At 36.7% G+C, this 18,333-nt stretch overlaps 1 protein-coding gene across 1 annotated transcript in view; it reads right to left on the bottom strand.

Annotated features, from left to right (window-relative positions):
* Positions 1-18,333, bottom strand: part of LOC101740012 (semaphorin-2A) — a 430,077-nt gene that overhangs the window by 281,306 nt on the left and 130,438 nt on the right. The window contains exon 2 of the mRNA XM_021349434.3: positions 6,758-6,786. The gene's annotated coding sequence lies outside the window, so the exon portion shown is untranslated. The remainder of the gene's footprint in view (positions 1-6,757; positions 6,787-18,333) is intronic.

Here is an 18,333-nt window from a genome sequence, read left to right as displayed (position 1 = left end):
CTAAATTTAGAATGAATAATAGAGATAAACTTTACACTAGATCACGTCTTTATGAGTTGCACTTTATACTGAAAAATTATAGATTTATCGTTAAAGTTTCGATCCTTATAACTCTAGTAAGATAAAATTATTTTCATTATTATTCTCCTACATTTATTGAAATCTTATTAGGTATACAATATTAAATTTTTTTTTTTTTTTATTCCTTAAAAATAGATTGCCACTGATAGCGGTGTCTACGACACAAGCCACCAGTGGTTAGGACTCCAGAGTGAGAAACCTCCTCGCAATACGAGCCGTATTAAGGATAGCTGCTTTTTGTACCAGGCCCAACCGAATAATTTAAGTTTCTTAACGTGTTAGTCAAAACTTTTCTCTATAAACCGTGTACGGACACAACTATTGGAACAATGATGGTTGAATCAACGTACCACGTGGCGGTAGTCTCGTGGGCCAAGACTAATATTTTATTTTTATTATTATTAATAGCTTGTTTACTATAAAAAGGATCTTACCACGATTCTTATTTTTAATGAGTTCCCGATAACGGAGAAAGTTTACAATAGTTCGTAGCTATTAACAAGCTATTTAAGTACTTCTATCGATATATTCAAGTTATATTAAGGTACAGACATACTCTATTATATCTTACGCGAATATTCTATGCGATTTTTTCATGAATTTTTCAATATTGAAATACGGTTGTGTTTTACTACTGAAAATCGTCAATAAATATGTAAATAACAAAATATAAACATTATATTTCTTAAAACATGAAAATTCAAATGATTTGTGTACTTGACTGATAATCTTTAAAACAAATCAATAATTTCAAAAACTATCCCAAATATAGATCGCCACAAAATCTGTGTATTGATCGCCCTATGCAATTTTTGAAAAGAAAAGCTAGCGCGGCAGCGGCTTGGCTCTGCCCCTGGCATTGCTGAAGTCCATGGGCGACGGTAACCACTCACCATCAGGTGGGCCGTATGCCCGTCTGCCAACAAAGGCAATAAAAAAAAAAAAAAAAAAAAAAAAAAAAAAAAAAAAAAAAAAAAAAAAAAAAAAAAAAAAAAAAAAAAAAAAAACCTGGTATTAAAAAATTATCGAATCATTAATGTCGTAAATTGAATGTTATAGGCAATTGAGATCATTAAAAATAAATAACTGGGTCTTGTTTTAATCATAAATATTTAAAACCGGTTAAGATTTTCTTAAGAAGTTTGAATGAACGTTAAATTGAAACACAATCTTAAAAATACTCCAAAATGTTGCCATCTAAACGTTAGTCTGAATCAAAGGCATTCTCAACACTGTTTCCGTATGCAAACAGTCAATAATGCCAGGTTCAAATGAGACCCGCCCCGGGTTCGCTTCCAAGAATTTAATATCGTTTCAAATTGGCAAAATAATAAACAGGGATGTCAGATGCAGGAAATGCAATCACGTCAGTTATGGGGGCGTAATTAAACATTAGTTCATTGCGTTGTTGGTCGTTGACTACTGATCCAGTCTAATGTGTTCTTTGATTGGCTTTTATTATTACCATTTAGTTTTACAACCGACGATCCTAATGGCACCACTTCACACCTGAAAATCTCTAACATACTACAAAGCTACAGTATCTTCTTCAGTGTCCGCGTGTTATAGTTGCAATTAAAACTACTTTTTCAACTTAGTTTCCCGTTAATATTATTTTTATTATATTATTTCTAATGTTTCGAATACTTTAGAGTTTTACTGGTGCGATTTTGAGTTTGATAATTATAAAATTACAATTGTTATTTAAAGGCAAACGTTAGACTCTGCCGATATTTACTAGCGTTGACAATGAGAAGGTAATGTCAAAATTTTATTATACTAAATAATATGAAAGAAGTTCTTCGCCCAACAGAGTATAGTCCTAGACTAAATACAGTGTTACAAAGTATAAAAACATCATAAAGTTATTTAGCTCCTCATAAAGCTAGACTCTCAATGCCACTCGACAACTCTCGTAGTTTTTCCTTGTGAAAACTACGAAAATTATGTGAAAAAATGACTGCGACTCGACGGCGAGCAAGCTTGAGCCTTTACCAACTTAAACCCTTTGACTTTGGGTTAAAAGACAAGCCTTATTCCTTTTGTCGTTCTCGTACTCCTGTGGATTCAGCTCAGTAAAATAAATAACGTTAATAAGTTTTACGACTTTTGATTCTTGAGTTTCTGATTTCAAAGCTAGTTCTTTTTTTGATTTTGTTTTTAACTGCGGCTTTTTTTTTCAAGAGTATCACTTGGTTTTCGAGTACTGAAGCTAATCTTTGTACAGGGTTTGTCATAATACACACTAAGGAGACGTTACAGAATAAATTTCCGACAAAAAAAAACTAAAAAAACTACTACTAGAAATCAAAAATGTTTGATCGCAATATTTTCATGACAAATATTTTAACACGTTATCTGAATACGGTACAGACATAAATTCTTCGGCGAAATCCAAGCGAACAAACCGTTCAAAGCAAAGGAACGTCTCTCTTTTGAAAGCCAATAACAATATAAGTTTAACAAACTGCAACATAAGGGTAGTTTAAAATCGATAAAGCCTTTTCCACACCATTGATTCGCACATACGAGCACTGTGTGCACGGGCCGCATTCAATAACAAGAATGTGGCCACCGGACCCTACAAAAGGAAAATTGAAATGAAGGAATTTAAACATGTCTTAACACAATTCTATTTTCAAAATGTGGGTACATACTTGGCCTAACATATAACAAGACTGTATGCAATTGTAATGATTTATTAATTAGCATCACAATCAATTTTTAAACTATACATTTAATCTATTATATTTCCACTATAATCAAACATTCCTGTTATTTCCAGTTCAAAAACTAGTGATTAATTCAGAAAATTCAAAGTTGAGATTACACTTGCGTAGATTAAGAGACATTTCCTCTCTCACCTTAACAAAATTTATTTTCTTGGCTGGATAGATTTTTTTTCCGGAAACGCTAAAGTTTAATATTTTAACGTCGCACCCCTAGTTACGTATCTGCACGTAGTACAGTAGAAAGGCTGGGGACCCCTGCTGGGTTCCTTTGAGTCTTAATAACTGAAACGGTCACAAAGGCCCCTCAAGAACAACTGATAGAAAATTAGTCATGTTCACCCGTTAATTTAATTGTTATTACTAAGGGTTTAATATGTGAAAGTAACGCTACATATTCTTACGTATATTGGATTATTGCGCAGTGACTATGATAGAATTATGTGCTCTAATTTGGCAGTTGTGTTTATAGTTTGTGTTTGACTAACATTTTATTGATACTCATATATATTTTTTCAATTAGTATCCAAAATTACAAAAACCAACTGTACAATTTTGAAGGAAAAAAATTGCTTTTATTAAATACGTGGTTTATCAGAACGGCTTTTACAGATTAATCTTGCGTTTTATATATATATATATATATATATATATATATATATATATATATAATTATATTAATAGTTATTTACATGTGAAATTGCCGTTTTACAATACTGGCTATTTATAACGTAATTTATATGTATTGCTCGCAGTAAATTCTAAATAAATAAACGAATGTGTATTTTCAAATTCAGTAATTTGTTTATTGATTAGTTCTTATTTTCAGTAAATTTGTACCTTTTTCATGAATTGGACACGCTAAAAATACAAGAAATAATGGAATAGGAGTTCATCACAACATTAATGACGGTTACGGAACACTACAAACGAACACAGATTCATAATTAGTTTGAACGCTACCGACATGGAAATTTTGATTTAACAATAAGCGCCGTGGCCACCAGAAACACCAAAATCAACAATGACGAATTAAAGGCGGTACCTAGCCGAAGCTAACTATACTCAATCTACCGCTGAGTTAGCAGCAGCTTTTAACGTTAGCATCAAAACTAATATATTGATACATTCGCGTGAAATTGGCAAGCTAAAGAACTTGATAAGTAAGTGCCGCACGAACTGAACGAATCGCGCGACGATCGCGGTAAGGTATTTTTTTCCACAGGAGAAAATCGCCGGATACCCACCCGCCCGGCAGGTAGGATATGTTGGAATTGAACCTCACTAAAAACTTCTGCCACTCACAGCCGGCGCCATACCCCGGACCGGGCCGGAGCCCATTCGGAGTTATTGAGACGGCGACCCCGTTTCCGACCCCTGCTCGACGGCGGCGGATTTTTGCGCAGTGAGGAGAGCTTTGCCTCACTCGCCCCACCACCATTCCACTACGAGATGGTGCACTCGCAGAAATCGAGCATAGCCTTCCAGGACTCATCGCCGCCAAGCATCGACGCCACGACGCCAGGCAGCGACAAGTTCGGTCTTATCTTTCGACTCAGCTTATCGTCATCAACTCAGCTTCTATCCGGTGCAGGTAGTTCCCGAAGCATCCGTGCCCAGTCAGCACCTGCACCAGATGAAAGGTAAGGCGTCCTCGGCCACGATTTACCCAGTCATCAAAGATCGAGTAAGCCGCCTTGATGGTCCGTAGACCCCACGTGGGATTGGCCAGCCGCCTCGACTACGACTCGAGCACGGACCGCCTAGAATAGGCCTTCCGCGCCCGCAGCTCAGCCGCCCGCCCACTCGTCGTCGATCGCACCACCCCCGCCTAAAGGCGGCGCACAACCTGATCTGGATCCCCAATGTTCGGGAGCAGTCGGCTCAAACAACCTCATCAATCAGCCCTCCAAACTGAGCACAAAAAGCCCATCGGCTGTCCTACACGAGGCAGAGGTGGCTCAACTGCGCCCCGACCCCTATTCGGACTCCTCCAACCACAAGCGGTAATGTATAATACCCTGCGTTGTTTAACAGATAAGAAGGGATTTTGGACCGCATTGTAAATTGATCTTTTAGATCATCGTAAGCGGTTCAACATCTAGGAAATATCCCAAACAAAAACTACCCCCAAAAAGTTATTGTCACTGGTTGGTGGTCTAGTGCCGGTATAATTAATTACCAAATTGCATCAGCATTACTGCGGATGTTTACTGTGGGGAACTGGACACGGTGATAGAGAAGTTTGCGAATTTCCGCCCAGCTTTTCTTAATCGCTCGTCCCCGTTGCTCCACGACAACGATTGACCTCATGCGGCACAACTCACAGTCTTAAAATAACAATAAAATGCAGTAAAAGATACCTTTGAAGTGTTAGTTGGCTCCCGTACACCTGATTCTTCAAGAAAGGCATTGAAAAATGACCACTTTTCTAACAGAGATGAATCATTGGCGATTGAGAGGGAAAAAATAACGAAAATGACTTTTAACTTCCTACATAGTAAACGGCAATTTTGAATCTATACTAATATATAAAAATCTACGGTGTTTTTTACGAATGTTCCGTTATAACTACTGAACCATGCATCCGATTGACTTGAAACTTGGTGTCCATGTAGAAAATACATGTACTTAATGGAAATAATTAATATTTATATGAGTGTTGGTCTCCCTACACCAGTTGCGGGGGCGTTAATGATGAGAATCTTTGTGGGGGTGAGAAATAATAAGTAATTTTAAATGCCCAGCGAAGCGGACGAGTACAGCTAGTACTTATTATTGTTTCCGACGTATCGAATACTGTACAGTTTTTGTAATCATCGACTTATTTATGTCTACCACTCGTAAAATCCGAGCAAATTACTGCGGAATCTATCAGTTTTCTAAGTACCCTATAACTGTAAAAAAATACTTGGAAACCTTCTAAACATTAACGTCGGAGAGTTACTCATAAACGAACATAAATTGTCTTAAAGATCCTGTCGAGGCTCTAGCTTTTTTGCATCACCACCCTTATATTCTTACTTGAAACTGTTTTTCTTTTTACTACATCTTAATTACTCTGAAAGCCGGTTAATGGTCTTTAAGACAAGACGTAAAAAAATAGGAGCTGGCTACTGGACTTTTAATGATTTATTTAATGGCAAATTCGTGTTTTTTTTTAATACTTAGGACGCAGTTCTAGTTTATCAACGCAAAAGCTGCTGGATCTAGAACGCTAACTGAATTTTTTACTACTTATTAGTTTTAGGGGGACAGATTTTACAATCTACCTGTACAAAGGCGAAAAAAGTAAAAACGTTTTATTTTTTGAGAAATTTTATCTGAACTCCATACATTTTGAGGCATTAATTTATTATATCTTTATTTTTCGCAATAATGAAATAACACTTTTTTTAAACATATTATTATCCGCAACACGCTTTGTCAGAATGGATACATCCTCGAGCTACCGTTTCTCCCGTACTACCGTACCGTCCCGTACCGTCCCGTACCGTCCCGTACCGTCCCGTACCGTCTTTCTACCCTAGATTACTCGTATACAGTTTAGTATTTAATAAGTATTTTACAGTTCATTGTTTTTTGATGCAAACATGTGAATTATCTTTTTCTAGTAAAGTCAAAATAGGAATCAATAAATAAAAAGGGGAAAGGTAATCCTACTACGGAGTGACAGGGAAACGGTAGCTCGAGGGTGTATCCATTGACTTCTGCTCACCATAATATCTAAAAACGAACATAAAATAAAAAAAATATTGTTCCATTGCATTATCAAGAAAAACAAAACAGATATTAACTAATTAAGTTTCATTAGAACTTTGCGTATTAATACGTAGTAGCAGTTGAAGGTAATTGCTGCATAGCGGTAGTCATACAATCGTGCATCGCAAAACAGTTATTAGGTTATTACTGAGGTAAAGTCGATTAACAATCGTTAAAGTACTCACCGACAACGAAGAACGTCTTCGATTTGCATCTGCAATGAAAAGTACGCGATTTAATGTTTTGTTATATTTATTTGAACATGCTAAGTATATAGTGCAGGAATAGCTCCCGATTAAATAAACAGGCCGTAATAGTTATGTTTGTAATCGTGTTATCGATAAATAAACATCAAACAAACTATTCCCTACATACGTAATGTAATTTTTTTTTTTTTATTGCTTAGATGGGTGGATGAGCTCACAGCCCACCTGGTCTCAATGGTTACTGGAGCCCATAGATATCTACAACGTAGATGCCCCCACCCACCTTGAGATATGAGTTCTAAGGTCTCAGTATAGTTACAACGGCTGCCCCACCCTTCAAACCGAAACGCATTACTGCTTCACGGCAGAAATAGGAGGGGTGGTGGTACCTACCCGTGCGGACTCACAAGAGGTCCTACCACCAGTAATACAATAACAATCAGTTACAGTTAGAATCAGTTTGAAACATGAAGTCCACAGTCTTCTGCAATTCAAATTGGTAACCGCTGGCTGCATTCGCCTTGGACTGATAACTCAGAATCAAAATAAGCTCAAACTACAAGTAGTCATTTACTGATCTTATGTTACTATCATGCTGATGTTAATTTATTATCTTATAACTGTTTAAAACGGTAATTTCGAAATGTAATGCAAATATCCACAAATGTCTTTTTTTTTCAGATACAGCAATTAAAATTAGTTCTATTAGATCACTAATCATTATCAGTATCACTATAATAATTTTATAATAGAATTCCTTAAACATGGTTTTAAAAGCCGTTGCTAGAGTTCGAAACACGTCAAATAACATGAACCCATAAAATTAATTTTTGGAAAAAGTATCTCAATCAGCATTAATGTTTCGGATAAGGAGAATTGTTTTTTTTTTTCATTAATTAACCATTCAGACTTTGATTGGCTGGAATATAGAATTTAGCGTCAGCAAAAAACGATACTAATGCATTTCAACGTTATGAGGAGACCGTCATTTCCCATATAATTTGATTAAATTAACACCAACCATCTTTGTAACCCTACATAAGTCGTGACAAATTGTCTCGCACGCCCAAAGCCACGCCACGCTGTTTGACAAATGGAAATATAAATGACACGTCAAACTATAACCATTTTTGTGTCAGATGTTTATCAGAAAATTGCTTAGTTTTTGTGATATGATGTGATATTGTCCTTTGAAAAGCGATAATGGGGACATCCCTAACATCTATTTCGGGGGCAAAGTACCCGTACATACTGCTTCGAATGACAGTACAGCCTTATCGTTAGTAAAGGACTTAATGAGCATGTCCCAAGGTACAACTGGTTCCAAGATCAGGAATTCAATTATTATTAGTTAGGATAACGAAACTATGGCGAAGACAGATGACCAATATGCATACTGTACTGGCGATTAATCACCACCGCACACTATATAATATCCTTTATAAATAAAAACACTTAAAGCCAAACATGCCAAATTTATGGCTCCAAGTTTGTGTCTACATTATGCGAACATGCATATGTGATACCAGAACAATAGCTTCCAGATATTCGGGTTCCAAATAACTGCCAATTTCACTAACTCTGGGTAACCACTACACAAACGCGGTGATCAAATATGGACTTGGAATTGTAATAAAAACCAATACCACCAATACTCCAATACCAATTTCACAGATGCACACAAAACACCAAGTGAACCGGGAGCTAGATGCCAATTCACAGCTACAGAAAAGATACTCATATTCTTACTATAAACAAAAAAAGATGTGTGGTGTCTTGGGACACCGGATAGGAACGAAGTTCCTTATTACAAAAATATTAATTTTAAGTTCTATTTGAGGTATAAAGAAAATAAAACTGGAGGTTTCGCAACAACCCACGGTCATTCGGTAACGTGCGAACTTATTGTGGTACACTTCGTTCACGGTTGTTTGCATAAGAGTTAGTGTATTGGGCAAACGAACGCTCTGAGATCGTGGTCAATGAATGATAAAAAATATGTTATTTTTTGTACGTTATTACAACGTTAAGTCGTACACTGTGTGCATTACTAATAAAAATCTTACGTTACATACGTTTTTTCTCGGTTAGGGTACCCCTCCGCATCGTCCCATAAGGAACTTCGTTCCAAAAAAGCCTATATTTTATGATATTTTATTTGATCATAGATTCACTGAATACGCTTATTACGCTTGGTGCACAATGTCGATACTGATGGATGCAATACGTTCGTCCGCCCACGCTATAAAAAAATCGAAATATCTACTTTCAGATAGTCTTGAAATACAGCTGCACAAAATTTTGTTTACTACCTAAACAAGTCGTCACAAACCAAAAGGATACACGCATGACTAGACTCGTACAATATAAGTGAACGGACAGAGCTTACAAAATGTACAGACTAGTTCACAGCACTAGGGCGCTTTCTGTTTCAAGTTACTGCTCACTGTCTGGGTCATTTGGACCTGTTTTATCTATAAAGCTATATATAAAAATGAATTGCTGTTCGTTAGTCTCGCTAAAACTCGAGAACGGCTGAACCGATTTGGCTAATTTTGGTTTTGAATTACTTGTGGAAGTCCAGAGAAAGTTAAAATGGTAGATAAATATGAAAATGCTCGGAATTAAATAAAAATAACAATTTTGTTTGTCGTTTGATGTGTCCCCCATCGGACGGATTCCTTTTGTCTTTGCGAACTAGCCCATAGACTCAGCCCGCTGAATTTTTCGCCAGATCTTTTCAGTGGGTCGCGATTTCGATACGGTGGTATATTCAGCGAAACACTACTCTTCTTAGGGCCAGTGCTAGTAACATTTTCTCAGGTTGAACCCGTGAGCTCACCTACTGGTTTGTGTGTAGTTGGATTATTCCGATTATGTAGGAAAAAAGGGCAACTGCTTCGAAAGCCCGCGAGAAACTCACCGAGCTGATGACTATGGATAATCAAATCGAACTCTTTACCGAAATGCAATGGCTTCTTGTATTTCTAGTACCACGAAGAGATTCCTAACAAATGTTTTTTACGCTATTCACCAATGTAATTACCTGTTCCTATAGCTAGTCATGGAACAGCTATTTTATACTTAAATTCAGACGTCCATTATGAGGTCGCAGAGTTGCCTTAACATTGAATCTCTGGGTGGATGAAGCATGCGTTTTATCATGTTTTTGAGCTCCGAAAACCACTTGACAAATGGTAGGTAGTGATCTCGTTTCTCCATCTAAAGAAAGAGTTAAAAACATACATAATTACTTTTACATGCTTTTAAATTCCGGGTAAAAATTACTTGTTCAAGAACTATTTGTGGGAGATATTTAAATAGCTTCAAAATATTATTCATACGAGGAACGCCTTTCACTCTGATCGAGCCTTTATTGTAGCCACGGGATGGCCATGAGCAATCAATATGGAGAGTAATCCGATGCCTGACGTTCAATTTGTAAAGTGACAAAGCCGCTATTTTTTTTTTTTTTTTTTTATTGCTTATATGTGTGGACGAGCTCACAGCCCACCTGGTGTTAAGTGGTTACTGAAGCCCATAGACATCTACAACGTAAATGCGCCACACACCTTGAGATATAGTTCTAAGGTCTCAGTATAGTCACAACGGCTGCCCCACCCTTCAAACCGAAACGCATTACTGCTTCACGGCAGAAATAGGCGGGGCGGTGGTACCTACCCGTGCGGACTCACAAGAGGTCCTACCACCAGTAACAAATACATAGTACATGCATTACATAGTAATTCAGATTACGTGCAGTAGATTTTTTTTGCTTACACACATGACCGAGCTCGCAGGTCATCTGGTGTAGTTTGGTTACCAAAACCCATAGACATCGACATAGTAAATACCGCATGTCCACTTTGAGACATAAGGTCTCAATTCTATGGTATTACGTCCCACCCTTCAGAAAACAGAAGCAGCTGATGGTACCAACCCGTGACCGACCTGGTAAAACTGGAAAGGCCTCCGGGCCAACAGAAATCGTTCAAACATAAAAGAAGAAAAATACTTACTCGTGAGGATTACACGATGTTATTACTTCACCGTGGAAGTCAATCGCGAACATATGTTGTAAGCATTTTCTGCGGGATTCGGACACCATTGCATCGCTTGATACGTATGCTTTAGGCCACGACGTCCAGTGCATTCGTGTTAAGCGATGCACCGGTGTTCGAATCCGAGGCGGGTACCAATTTTTCTAATGAAATACGTACTCAACAAATGTTCACAATTGACTTCCACGGTGAAGGAATAACATCGTATAATTAAAATCAAACCCGCAAAATTATAATTTGCGTAATTACTGGTGGTAGGACCTCTTGTGAGTCCACACGGGTAGGTACCACAACCCTGCCTATTTCTGCCCTGAAGCAGTAATGCGTTTCGGTTTGAAGGGTGAGGCAGCCGTTGTAACTATACTTGAGACCTTAGAACTTATATCTTAAGGTGGATGGCGCATTTATGTTGTAGATGTCTATGGGCTCCCGTAACCACTTAACTGTGTTGGCTGTGAGCTAGTTCACCCATCTAAGCAATAAAAGAAAGACTTCACCGTTCACATTGTACCGGAATCCGAACGTTACAATAAAATATAATTACTGATCCCTTTAAATTTAATAAGGTTTTTAAAAACGAAACAAGTTACCCATTTGCTTAAAGGCACTTTTGCATGGCAATAACAATTCATATGGCGAAATTTGAGGGAAAACGAGCCGCAGCCGGCTTCCGGGAAATTGGCAGGGATTCGCAACCTCCGAGGCTATGCTACCGACGCTTATCGCAGTTTGCATTGAATTAACACAAAATAACAGTTAAAACAAAAACAATTTAACATTCAGCCTGTGTATGACTAAATGCTTAAATCATGCTAAAGTGGGTGTTTCTGCTATTAATTGCGTTAAATAACGTTATCGGTGCAGGAACATTATAAGCGAAACGTTTATAAGCATGTACCGCATAAACAACGGACAACTAAGCTGATTAGCATAAAACCGAGTACACATTCACCGAATTACCCTTAAATCTGTTAACAAATGGCAGCTTTGCATAATTTAATGAGTCGAACGCAAAACTCGGGCATATGGAGAGATAAACGATGAAATAATCAAGTTCTTTTTTTTTTTTTTTTTTCAAGTTACAAAATCCCTCCATCTAAACGCTACGCGCTCTATACATTCCTCCGGCCGTGTTTATTTTCGCTTCTAAAATCCTAAATTTGATTTCGTTCGTTTTTATGTTTGTCTAACTCAAACTGTTCACATTTTATTGGATTAGATTTTTTCGGAATTTACCCAGCGCTCTTTTTAATTTTATCCTCTTCTAAAATACAGGATGTTGACATTAATTTGCGGTGGATGTGGGAGTTTTTGGCCACTACATAATTTTTCAATAAAACAGTTAATGATCCCTATAACGGTACTTGAACCAGAGACGTTATAGCTTTGGACTCATTCTATTATGGTCTGTGCATATTTCTGCCGCGAACCTGTAATAGGTTCGGATTTGATACTATAATAGAGACTTAAAACCTATTTCTCAACCTGTTGGCCGTATGTTACGTTACGTTTACGTTATCACGTATAATACCTGTGGTAATCATTTAATACTGGGTTTGCCATGAGCTTATTAGCCTCTGTGTACAATACAAAATATTAAAAATCTATTTCGGGTAGATTTTAGGAGCTTACTTGTATAGCAAGAACAATCGAGTACACAAGTCTGCAGTTTGTTAATGGGCATTGTGCCATCAATCAGTTCATGAGATCCGATAAAATAAAAATGAGAAATAAATAAAAAAGTTAATTCCACCCTATGAAATGGGAGTTCATTCAAATAAAAATTAATACTTTAACTGCTGAGAGTGATTATTATACAAGATTATTTATAAATTAACCAAAATTAAAAAATCGATAACAAATGCGAACTTAAACGAAATTTTGGAAATTATAATTGAAATAATAAGCTTGAGATTAAACTGTAAACGTAGCTTAAATTATATCTTTTAATCTTTTTTTTTTTTATTGCTTAGATGGATGGGCGAGCTCACAGCCCACCTGGTGTTAAGTGGTTACTGGAGCCCATAGACATCTACAACGTAAATGCGCCACCCACTTCGAGATATAAGTTCTAAGATCTCACTATAGTTACAACGGCTACCTCACCCTTCGAACCGAAACGCATTACTGCTCCACGGCGGAAATAGGCGGGGTGGTGGTACCTACCCGTGCGGACTCCCAAAAGGTCCTACCACCAGTGATTACGCAAATTATAATTTTGCGGGTTTGATTTTTATTACACGATGTTATTCCTTCACCGTGGAAGTCAATCGTGAACATTGGTTGAGTACATATTTCATTAGAAAAATTAGTACCCGCCTGCGGGATTCGAACACCGGTGCATCGCTACATACGAATGCACCGGACGTCTTATCCTTTAGGCCACAACGACTTCAAAGCTATCTAGCTATTAATTAGACGATATGGATACATGTGACTCATTAGTTAGAGGTTGATTGCTTTCTCCTCTATGTCTCTGTCTGGCTGAGTTGTAAATTCGTCACTCGAGCTAAAAAAAACTTTGTTATAAATATGTGATTTTCTATCAGCCCACAGATATCCACAGCTAGACATACGCCTCCACCCAAGCCTCGCCACAAAGATCAGTCTTGTGATTAAGATGCGTAAAAAAAAAACATACTATATATAAATAATTATACTTGAGACCTTAGAATTTATACCTCAAGGTGGGTGGCGCATTTACGTCGTAGATATCTATGGGATTCAATAACCACTTAACACCAGGTGGGCTGTGAGCTTGTCCAGCCATCAAAGTAATAAAAAATTTAAATCTTACGTTACGGACGTTTTTTCCGGTTAGGGTACCACATCGTCCTCAAAGAACCTCGTTCAAAAAAAAAAAATTGGTAAACAAGCGCAGAAATTCGCCTAAAAATAAAATATTTTTATGAAATTCCAAATTTAAATCAGAACGTTTCAAACCAAGACGTTGAATCCGCACGTTTTAGCATCCGGAATGGGTAAGACGAGTGCGTTACGGCGATTCCGTTTACGTTCCGACCCTCCGGGACTCCGCAATTAGATCCCGGCCATTGTTTCTCGAAGCACTTTCTGTTGTTAGCAATTCCAGTTTCAATTCGGCGGCTAGTGCATTCTCTTTGGTGGGCCGTTAGAGCGGCGCTGCTTCTGCATTGCGGTACCCGAGACGCTACAAATTGCTTCGGCTTCTGAGGTGTTGTTCTTGTAATTAGAAATGCTAGCGGACGGAGTACACGTCGTAAAGATTTCCTTTCGATGCCGCTTTAAAGATTAGTGGTTTAACATTCCGAGTTACTGGTTTAATTTTGATTCGATTTTTAAATGGAATTCTTATTTTAAAATATTGAAACTCAAATACACAAGTATTTTTTTAATTCTTTTCTCCCCTGAAACAAAAGCAGTTTTTCCATTCAAACAATTTAACAATTTGAATGTTAAATACCAGTTAGACTTTTATTTTACTATTTTATTATGACCATAGATTTTACATTGGCTAATATTCGGCTAAAATCTCTATATATAAAAATGTTGCTGTTCGTTAGTCTCGCTAAAACTCGAGAACGGCTGGACCGAGTTGGCTAATTTTGGTCTTGAATTCTCTTGTGGAAGTCCAGGGAAGGTTTAAAAGGTAGATAAATATGAAAATGCTCGGAATCAAATAAAAATAACAATTTTATTTTTCCTTTGATATGTCCCCCGTCGGACGGATTCATTTTGTTTGTTCTAAGTTTATTTTATACAAAAGCTTAAGTCTTTTATTTATCAATTAAGGCACTACAAAATCTGCCGGGTCAGCTAGTTATATATAAAATGGATATAAATATAATATAATAATTATAATACACTGTAATATTAAGAGTTAAGAGTATTCGACTTTGTCAGCATCGTTATTCCGTACGCAGTGCTCGTGGGTCAGTTTCGGACACACGTTACAAACTCATTTTGGGAAAGTTTTGCCTGCGCTACACAATCAAATTTACATAAAAGCAGTAAAGGACGTAGGTACGGACAAACCAAAGTAGGCAACAAAATAAAAACCTTGCACATTTCGTCACATTATACTGTATTTTTGTATTGCGACCCATTTATATATCGACGCTTCAAAGGCAAACGTGACTAAGCGACAATGCGTGAACTTTACAGTAGACTAATTTAAAGTTGAAATAACTCAAAAAATTCTACTTTAACGAATCTAGCTGTAGGATTGAAATGTTTTTAATAGACCTAGAAATATATATTTTTTGCGCATCGAATGTGGTTATTGCCTATCATTTATGTACAAAGCAGTTATTGTCGCTTAGTCACTTTTGCCTTTCAAGCGTCGATATATATGACGACGTGCGACGACGTTAAATTATTAAATGAATTTTTAATAATTTATGTTCCTATTTTTTTATAACCGTCGATAAATTTTTTTATTACTTGGATCCCGAACAATCGTTTAGCTATTCGACTAAATGGTGATTTTAATTGAGAGCGTGCAACACCAAATTCAATTGCGTCTGTCATGGCGGGCGAACGTCAAGTCATTCTATTCTCTTGTTGACAGCGGTTTCACACGGTGGTCGTTCACAAACTCATGTGCTCTAAATCACTAATTATTATTGTAATATCTAATTGTTTTAGTATTTTGACCGTTGGTTTAATTAAAATAGTGAAAAGTCCCCAAATCCTCGCCTTTCTGTGCAGATGGCTACACGAATCAAAAACCATATGCGACAGCACGGCTTTTCGATACACTAATACAAAAACTTTATAGCTTTTAGAAATAAAAAAAGTAAACTTATTAATTGTGACCTCTTATTCACAAGGCAAATACGGCCCGCATCGCTGGAAGATCTTTGATATAACCGATCAGATTACTGCCAAACTCATAGCGGGAGCTAACCTGAAAATTTCATCGAAATCGGCTTTGGTTGGTAGAAAATACATGAAATCAATTTAAAAAAAAACATTACACACACTACCACGTATTTAATACAATCCATATGTTATAGGTAGGTATGTACGAGTATAAACTGTGATTATGTCAAACTTTTTTTACATATTGCTTAAATTCTGTGGTCAAATTGAGAATAGATTAAAATTGTTTATCTTTAATATTATTTGTCTATAGTGTAGTCTTGGCGAAATCTGTGATTATAGAAGTCTAATAAATAGTCTTTGACAAAAGAACTATATTAATGTTCAAACTTATAATTTCAATTCATTATAGTCGAATTTCGTCTACCGAGGGACCGCTAATATTAATTAATAAAAGATATATTCTGCAATCCCTATTATATGGGTGATAAAATATTACAATAATTTCTATATATTAATACGTGAAGCAAAAACTTTGTATCCCTTTTTACGAAAATTGCGCGGACGGAGGAGTATGAAATTTTCCTCACTTATAGAGAATATAGAGAAGAAGTGCACAACGCTAATATTTTTTTAAAATAATGCATAAAAGATACATTAAATCGATAAAGAAAACATGACACACACTACGTACCATGTATTTGACGCACACACGCATGCATACTATTTATTGTCAAACTTTTGTTCTTGACGTCTGTTGTCAAATTGAGATTAAATATTGTTTGTCTTTGTTAATATTTTTTATAGTATAGTCTTGGCGAAATTTGTGATTATAGAAGTATAAAATACAATCATAATAGTGTACAAACTTACAAATCCAATTAATTATTGTCGAATTTCGACTACTGCGGGACATCTAGTAAATGAAAATGTAAAAGGCTTCTAAAGTAAAAATATTTTTGTTGGGTATTAATTTCATTCTTTCAATAGAATGATAAATATTTTGGAATATTAGATATTATGTTCGTTTATAAGCAAATTGAGTTTGACATACGTAGCTATTCAAGTTCAGACATCTATATATTAATACGTGAAACAAAAACTTTGTACCCTTTTTTACGAGAATTGCGCGGACGGAGGAGTATAAAATTTCCCACACTTATAGAGAATATAGAGAAGGAGTGCAGAATGCTAAAATTTTATTTTAATTGTGCTTTAATAATATATTAAATTAATGAAAAAAACATTACACACACTACCATGTATTTGACACACACACGCGTATGTACTGTTTTGTGTATTGCTTACAGTCTGTGATCAAACTGAGAATAGATTCATATTATTTGTGTTTAACTAGTAAGAGTAATAATACAAGATTAAAACTAATAAGTGCATGCGATTTCAATATACACATTTATATATTATATATCCTTATTGGGATATCCTGTATAGGAACGAGAGCTTTAAAGAGGTTTGTCGTTGTGACTCAATACAGGACATGAGAATTCGTAGACAGAGGCGCTTGCTATAAGTGAGCACGAACTGGACGACAGGCGAAATAAACTGAAAAATAGACCGCCTTTCACCATTTTTTACAACTTCGTGGGTGGTGTTCTTACATGTAGCTTCTGTTTGCGCATGCTTAAGAACAAGATAGGCTACCATAGCCATATTAGAGCGCATGAGAGGCGCGGACATTAGCTTTTAAATTCTTAAAAAATGAACATTTTAGTCGTCGTGGCCGAAATCGGCTAGGAACCATGGATGGATAAGTGAGTGTTCTAACAATGTCTCAAACGCTAAAAACTAGCTACGCATCATACACTAAAATAAACAAACGCAGCGAAAGTTTCAACATGTGTATCATTTCTATCCACAAACAAAATCGTGATCGCTTTTACATAAGCGAACGACTCAGAAGAATAAAGTGCGTAGGTAGGTACGCTACGAATATCGAATACGGCACTCCGCAACTTTATAAAGAACATAAATCCACTGACTTCGAGAAGTCATTAGGAATAGCGGGAATCATTGAATTGCAAATTTAAAGGGAAATAAAACGATTTTCCTCGTTTCGTTGTAAAGTTTCAGGACTTGCATGTAATTGCTTAATTCCGCTGCGGCAACGATAAAGTTCGTTTTAGATCTAGGACAAGCCAAACAACATTTATAAGACAAGATTTGGACAAGTTTCTCGCCAGTAAAAAAACATTTTTGCATTGCTATAAATATGCAATAATGCAATTGTATCTAGAAGTACTCCTGGCTTGGCCTCCCATCTGCTCCCATCTCTTATCAAGGCAGCGCTAGTCAGTACAGAACTGAAATGATATATGAACTGGTATACTTTCATATCCGAAAAAGGCTCTCTTCAATCCTTTTTTTTACTACTTAGATGGGTGGACGAGCTCACAGCCCACCTGGTGTTAAGTGGTTACTGGAGCCCATAGACATTTACAACGTAAATACGCCACTCACCTCGAGATATAAGTTCTAAGGTCTCAGTATAGTTACAACGGCTGCCCTACCCTTCAACCCGAAACGCATTACTGCTTCACGGCAGAAATAGGCAGGGTGGTGGTACCTACCCGCGCGGACTCACAAGAGGTCCTACCACCTGCCGGGAACGTGTTATGGGCTTCTTCGGACACATCATGCGGTCTCCCAGACATGAATTAGAGAAGCTCATAA

Source organism: Bombyx mori, chromosome 18 (genome assembly GCF_030269925.1).
Source record: "Bombyx mori chromosome 18, ASM3026992v2".
Taxonomy (NCBI): Eukaryota; Metazoa; Arthropoda; class Insecta; order Lepidoptera; family Bombycidae; genus Bombyx; species Bombyx mori.
Note: the sequence above shows the minus strand (reverse complement) of the source record. Positions and strands in the feature narration are given on the sequence as shown.